The following is an 8,153-nucleotide window of genomic DNA, read 5'->3' on the forward strand; positions in this document are numbered from 1 at the left end:
CACCGTCCCAAACCGTTCCACACCGTCCCAAACCGTTCCACACCGTCCCAAACCGTCCCACACCGTCCCAAACCGTTCCACACCGTCCCACACCGTCCCAAACCGTTCCACACCGTCCCACACCGTTCCACACCGTCCCACACCGTCCCAAACCGTTCCACACCGTCCCAAACCGTTCCACACCGTCCCACACCGTCCCACACCGTTCCACACCGTCCCAAACCGTTCCACACCGTCCCACACCGTCCCAAACCGTTCCACACCGTCCCACACCGTCCCACACCGTCCCAAACCGTTCCACACCGTCCCACACCGTCCCAAACCGTCCCACACCGTCCCACACCGTCCCACACCGTCCCAAACCGTTCCACACCGTCCCACACCGTTCCACACCGTCCCACACCGTCCCACACCGTCCCAAACTGTTCCACACCGTCCCAAACCGTTCCACACCGTCCCACACCGTCCCAAACCGTTCCACACCGTCCCAAACCGTTCCACACCGTCCCAAACCGTTCCACACCGTCCCAAACCATCCCACACCGTCCCAAACCGTTCCACACCGTCCCAAACCGTTCCACACCGTCCCAAACCATTCCACACCGTCCCAAACCATCCCACACCGTCCCAAACCATCCCACACCATGCCACACGTCCCACACCGTGCCACTTTAAAGCAGTGTGTTTGAAGCCCATTGATTGGCCGGAGGTTCCTGGAGCGGTCAGCGTTATAGGCGGGGCACCACAGAGGCGTAACACTGACCTTGTCTGCCTCCCGGTAATTAATACACACTTCACTCTGTTCCTGACAGACACACAAACACACACACACACACAGTCTCCACTGACTGTCATGCATGCACACACACACATATACACACAGTGCTGACAGTTGATGGATGGTCCTCTTGTTGGTTATTAGTCCTGGTAATTAGACAGGGACAATTACATGACGGCTGAGTACCAAATGACCCTGTGCTCTCTGGTCTAAAGTAGGGAACTGTGTAGTGAATAGAATGCCATTGGGGACGTAATGAGGAGCGGAGGGAAGCCATCGGTCTTACCAGGGATTGTTGTCTTGTCAGCACTACATGGAGGGTATGAGTGTGTGTGTGTGTGGGTAAGTGTGAGCGTGTGTGTGAGTGAAGAAAAGCCCCCTTAATTACAAACTACGCCCCCTCATATCCTATAAACAATTACATTCAATAAAACACTGAGAATTACCAGTAGATGTTGTGTGTGTTTTTGTTAGTGGGTGAGTGTGTGCGTGCGTGTGTGTGTGTGTTTGTGTGAGTGGGTGAGTGTGTGTGTGCTTGTGTATATGTGTGTGTGTGTTTGTGTGAGTGGGTGAGTGTGTGTGCGTGTGTATGTGAGTGTGTGCGTGAGTGTGTGTACGTGTGTGTCCGTGTGTATGTGTGTGTGTGGGTGTGTGTGCGTGTGCATGTGTGTGCATGTTTTTATGCATTACTCCTCCCACACACCTTCCAGAATCCATGCTCCATATTCTCTCTCCACCTCCTTCCTCCTTGTTCTCCCTCTCCATCCACCCCCTCACCGAGCTCCCCGCCTCCTTTCATCACAGGCTTAGTCAACGGCGCCGTTCTAACCGGTCCTGTCACCCCTCCGTCCCCAGAACGGGCTGCAGTCACTCCGGTACCGCTCAGACGTCCGTTTAGGCTGCGACGCCGACCGTCCGCTCGGAGGGCTCACACCGAATCCGCGTCACGTTTAAACGTTCGTCATCCGGCGCCACAGCGCTCCTCGGTCCTCCGTGATAACTCCTGGACGTCCCTCCCCACAGCCCACTTGCTTCAGTTTCTATTTTTGTTTATGAAAAGCCATCTGACATTTCCATTCACTTGGGAGGAGCTGTCTTTTTTCGCAACCTCTATAATGATTATGATTATGACTGAACAGTCGACTGACATTTCCATTTACTTCTGAGGAATCGGTTGTTTTGACCCGATGGTCATCTGAATGTCTGAATGTGTTGACGAAGAATCAGGCTTTAGAAGGCCGTAGGCTCGTGTAATCTCAGCCAGGCACAGCCAGAAGGCGATTGACCACGCCCCAGACCCCAGTTCCTCTCTAGGTTTCTTCGTCCCTCCTAGGAAGTTTTTCTCAGCCACATCTTTATCGCTTAGTCTCTGGTGCTTTCCCTTTATAACCACCTTGTGCCCCTGCTAATTAACCTAAAAGGGCTTAATTAAAGTAACGTAGTTACAATTAAGTCACTTAAAAGTAAACTGACTGGCAGTTTGTCTGGGAATAGTGAGTGGGGGTCCGGTGTGCCTCTGTACTCGCCAAGGGTTATCTCCAATGCCAATGACGGGCCAACTAGTCCTAGATACCATTTTCCAAACCTTGAACCTGAAAATAAAGTACGACCTTACCCTAATCCAGCCGCAAGATCATGGACACAACCCCCGCAGAGACCTTTCTGTTGGCAAATGTCACCTGTCTGAACTCACGCTCCTTTGACCTCGAGGCATGTTATTGGTTCCCTACCGAGCGATACAACCGCAGTGTGTCTATGAACCACAGCTAGACCTCTGGCCCGCTGGACAACCGCGACCGAAATCCAGTCGACATGCTCTTGCGCTGTAGGGGAACGTGGGGAGACTGTCCCGCAGGGCTAGTTCTGTTGTGTTGAACTGGACAGCTGAAACCAAATGTGGCCGTGCACCAAGCCTCGGGGGAGTTGTGTGTCAGCTAATTACTTCTAATATCAGCAAGCAGCCTCTCCTCGCTTGGGTGACGCGGAGAACCCACTCCTAATTGACTGCCATCGGTTATAGGGTTTTAACGGTTACATTGCTGGTGTAACACTGCAGGGCTCTGGTTGAAAAACTCTCACACACACACACACACACACACACTTCTTTAGCGTGGTCATTAACATTCAACAACCTCTCACACACTCATGTCAAGGTCTGACGTTTGTTCAGGGGAGATAAAGATCAATGGATTACGTAAAAGCAAACGTCTATCTGTGAAAGAGATAGTGGACGGTTTCTCATTTCTATATTGACGTCTTACCCTCCTGGACGGACGTTGAATATAGAAGTCAACCTGCTGTTAAATCATCGCTCAAGACTTCAGCTATCCACAAACAAATATGGTCCCTTGGCACCCACTACGCCAACAAACACACACACACATGCATCCACTACACGCATAAACACACACACACACACACAGACACACACACATCCACACACACACACACAGACACACGCATCCACTACACGCATAAAAACACACACACAGAGACACACACGCATCCACACACACAGGCACACGCACCACTACACGCACACACACACAGACACAGCCACCACTACACGCACACACAGACACACGGACAAAGAGAAAGAGATCAATGACAGGCTAGAATGCAGACCACGTAACAAAACAATATTGGACTGCATTGGTCTGGAAAAAGGGGGGGGGTGTATTGAATAAGCCTGGATATCAAATATAAACGCCCATTTCTGACCTCATTACGTCCTTTTGTTAATGTTTCATAAGGGATCAGATGAAAGCCTATCCTACTACACCAATCCAAACCTCACAGACACCACACACATCACACACACCACACACATCACACACACGCACCAGCCCTCTCTTTCGGACAGAGGAAAAGCCACTACTCAGTGTCAATCAAACTGTCCGCTCCACCTGTTAAGCAGAGACTTGATGGTCCAAACCCTCTGAGAGATATACCATACACACACACGCACGCACGCACACACACACACGCACGGACACAGTAATGTAGGACGAACATGAGCAGAAGCTCTGGGGATGACAGAGAGGGATCAGTTCCAGTGGGAAGAGTACGGTAGAGAGATTGTTCAAATACCAGGGGAGTGAGAAGAGCTACTATCCTCTGTGTGTGTGTGTGTGTGTGTGTGTAAATGGAATGCCACTATCCTTACTGTTACAATCACTACTTAAAGAGATAGTTCACACCAACTACAAAACCACGCATTGGTTCCTTACCCAGTAAAAGGTCTATGGACGATGTATGACAGTGTTGTGTTTCATTTCCTTGACACTCTTTTCAAATGCTAATTTGCATCATTTGGGTGATGTATCCCTTTAAACCAACAACACATTGTAGGGGAAGAGGGGAGACTGCTAGAAATTCACAGTAGAGCTGTTTTTAGCATGGAGCTTTGGCCTGATTTCTAGATATGGTGACCTGAAGGTAGAAAGATTTACTGATAGATGTGACCGTACACTCCAACATTGTTGTCAGGATATTCCATTTAGCAGAGAATATGTTCTCATTATCCTATTGAAGAAAACACGCCCATTAACATCAATATCACCTTATCCTAATTAACACCCTAACCATCATCATTATCATTATTCTTACCCAAATCATTATCCTTATCCAAATCATTGTCATTGTCCTAATCATCCTCATCCAAATCATTATCATCATCCAAATCATGAATTCTCATTATCTTAATCCTTATCCTACTCATCCTAATCATCCTAATCATTATCATCATCATCCAAATCATGAATTCTCATTATCCTAATCCTTGTCCTACTCATCCTAATCATTATCATCATCCAAATCATGAATTCTCATTAGCCTAATCCTTGTCCTACTCATCCTAATCATTATCATCATCATCCAAATCATGAATTCTCATTATCCTAATCCTTGTCCTACTCATCCTAATCATTATCATCATCCAAATCATGAATTCTCATTAGCCTAATCCTTGTCCTACTCATCCTAATCATTATCATCATCATCCAAATCATGAATTCTCATTAGCCTAATCCTTGTCCTACTCATCCTAATCATTATCATCATCATCCAAATCATGAATTCTCATTATCCTTATCCTTGTCCTACTCATCCTAATCATCATCACCATTATCAGTATCCTAATCAACCTCCTCATCTGCACTTCAATGTTGTTTTCTGGTGTATTAGACAGCGTGGTCATACTGCCTCTGTGATTTCAGCACCGTGGAAAGTAACATTTTACCCAGCTTCTTGTCCTGCACCAATCCCCCTCCAGTCCCCATGGCCAGCTACCCTCTTCAGCACCATGGACAGCACCAATGCTGAATCTCATCAACTCACCCCGGCCTCTGGCCGAGGACGGCTCAAAGCTGAGGGAGCGAAAATCGCTGAGTAGTCCAGTGTGGGCAGGCTGGTGCGGAATCAGGCTCCAGAGTCAAGTGCCTTTCAGACACACGTCACCATATGACGGGAGTCTGCAAGGGTGGACACTTCCTCGCCTCAGTTCTTTCTTCATTGTTTCTCCAAGGCTATTTCTGAAAGTGGGATTCATTGGCGGGATAGATAAATAGGAGACAAAGGGCAATGGGCAAGGTGGGGAGTGTTACCACAGGAACATGGAACCTCGCCCCCACACACATGTTTGGTGTTGTCTTTAAAATGTCACATGTGTAACAAATGTGACACGTGTCCCACAAGTAGACTGATTCACCGACCCACTTGGAATTCACCCCGGGGGTTCTGATCATAACACGTGGTATCGGAGAGCCCTCCGAGTGAGAGGGCGGCAGCGGAAGGGCATGGTTTGGGATTCACAGGTTCTCCAATCTACCCGGTGGCGCCCCCAGCCCTCTGATGCCAAGCGGAGGGCTTGTTTCAAAGCCAGGGACGGCTCCTCTAAATGCTGCCTCGTCATAAGGGCCAGGTTGGCCTGTTCTGACGTCTCGTCGCGTCAGTCTTTCCACTGTACCTAGCAGGGCCTGTAATGTGGAGCCATCGTGCTGTGCCGGGCAGGGAGTTCCAGCACCTTGGACAGCTCGTCTTCAGCATCACCTTGCTCGCAGAAGAAAGCGACACTGTCAAACCCTGCCGTCGGCAAGACAGTTACCACCAGACGGTTACAAGCTGCCGAGGCCATTTATTTAGATGTACTATATATACACAGGTGACTCAGTGAACTATATCTTCTTCAAGACTGCCACATCGCTGGGATACAACTCATACTCTATCTGAATGTAATTCATAACCTCTATGCCAACTGATACAGCTAGCTCAACCTCTATCCCAATTAATCAGCTCTCCCCACTATCAGCTGATCCAGCAAAGGGATGATAGCCGGGTCTCAGACAGACATATATATATAGTCTCAGACAGACATATATATAGTCTCAGACAGACATATATATATAGTCTCAGACAGACATATATATAGTCTCAGACAGACATATATATATAGTCTCAGACAGACATATATATAGTCTCAGACAGACATATTTGAGGCTCACCCCACAATCATCCACACAGCGCTTTATTTTAAGGCTACTGCTTAGCCTGCGACGGGACTCTTCTACGACAGAGCTCTTGAGCGCGGTGGCGCAGCAACGTGGCCTGGACCCTCTATATCAATATTATAGTTCACTCAGGGACTCCTTAAGTACATCCCGGCACTGCAACCTCTGGAAACGACATCGTAATTTCTTCTTTCTTTCATTTCATTAAATATTAACGGCAGGGCGAGCCCCCCGCCGTTCTCGTTTTGCAGCGGCCTCGCCGTCACCGGGTCAGAACCGCGTGCGTATCGCCATCAGCCCACCATCAAACACGGCTAATGTACCGTCGGCCGGAGACGACGTCTGCATTTGTCACTTCAAAGCTGTTGAATTAGACCTGATCTCACATTATAGAGGATAACAGCCGGATGACACTGTTTGAGGCGCTACTTCATCAGAGCCATGTATAAACGCTGTCTTTGGGTTTGTATGATCCAGGGGCAGTTCCCCTCCTGGCAGATTGCATCCTAATCGTCATGACAGGAAAACGGTAAAAACCCGGTCCGGCTTCCTGGTGAGGCCCTCTGAAACAGAGTACTGTAAGTGCTCACTAGGGGGCGACGTTGATCTCTGAAAAGCTGGGAAGAGGCCTGAAGCCTGAGCTGAGCTTCCCTCTCTCTCTCACTCTTCCTCTCTCTCTCTCTCTCTCTCGCTCTCTCTCTCTCTCTCGCTCATCAAACCACAACTAGCGTGTCAGTCTGATTTTGTTGCACGGAATCAGAAAAGACAAGTATGGTAATTCATCTATCCGTTCTGTCTGTGTGACTTGTTGTGTTCTAAAATCATCTGAACACTACTGTTTAATCCCATCTACAATGGTCATGTCTGTTTGCATCACAGTCCCGTAATTGCTGCATGTCTCTCTATTAAATATGGAATTGGGAAGCTTATGTTAATTACCATCTGAGAGGTTTTTGTCTTTCTGTCATACTCCAATAAATGGGTCAAACAGATGATTGCAGCCTCGCCTCTTTCTTTTCACCAGTTTCCCTCCCTCCTTTAACATCACAGCATCCGAAAGAGACCAGGATCCAAATGACACCCTGTTCCCTAAATACCGGGCCGCCTAGCCGTGACCTCGGCAGGCTCTGGTGTGTGAGCAGCGTCCTTTGTAGGGACTAGGTTGCCATTTGGGGAGTAGACACGCAGCCCATTAAGTCTTGGGATTATGGATACAATGAATCGGGGTGATGCAATTAGTTCCATTGCCGAGGTCATAGAGAGTGGGCTAATGATGAAACAGTGAAGATAGTGGTAACAACGCGCTAGCGACCATTAGCACGGCTCAGGCTAGGCCACTCAAACTGAATATGAGAGACTGGAGCGGCACGGCGGCGCACAACCAGGTGGTAACGAGAGCCTCGCCGAACGCGCTGCGGTGAATGTCGCCGCTGGGTCCTCTATCAGCAGGCTGGCGGCGGGCGTCGTGGTCAAGAGGGGAAAACAACGGCCCGCCGCGGAAAACGCATAGCCTGTTCCGTTCTGCAGTGGGGCCGGTATCATCCGTCGCACCATCATTGCCACGTGTCTGGACACGCGCTAACGAAGGACCTGTGTCTTCTGACGAGCCGGAACAGGATCGGGCGCCAGGAGGCCACTGCGGCCGTGGTAATGTGGACATCCTCAAACACTGTCGGTCCTGGCAGCTGTGTGGTGACGGCAGGTTTGCACTGGCCACGCCCCCTGTGCATTGTGCTGCCTCCCCGCTAGCCTGCCGTTTGCGTCATACAGCCACTGGCTCTGCCAGCACTCGTAGCACTCTGCCAGGGCCCGAGAGCCTGCAGCCTGGAGAGGGAGGAGGGAGAGGATGCTGCCAGACATGCCCTTTA

The sequence above is a fragment of the Esox lucius genome, chromosome 25 (genome assembly GCF_011004845.1).
Source record: "Esox lucius isolate fEsoLuc1 chromosome 25, fEsoLuc1.pri, whole genome shotgun sequence".
Taxonomy (NCBI): Eukaryota; Metazoa; Chordata; class Actinopteri; order Esociformes; family Esocidae; genus Esox; species Esox lucius.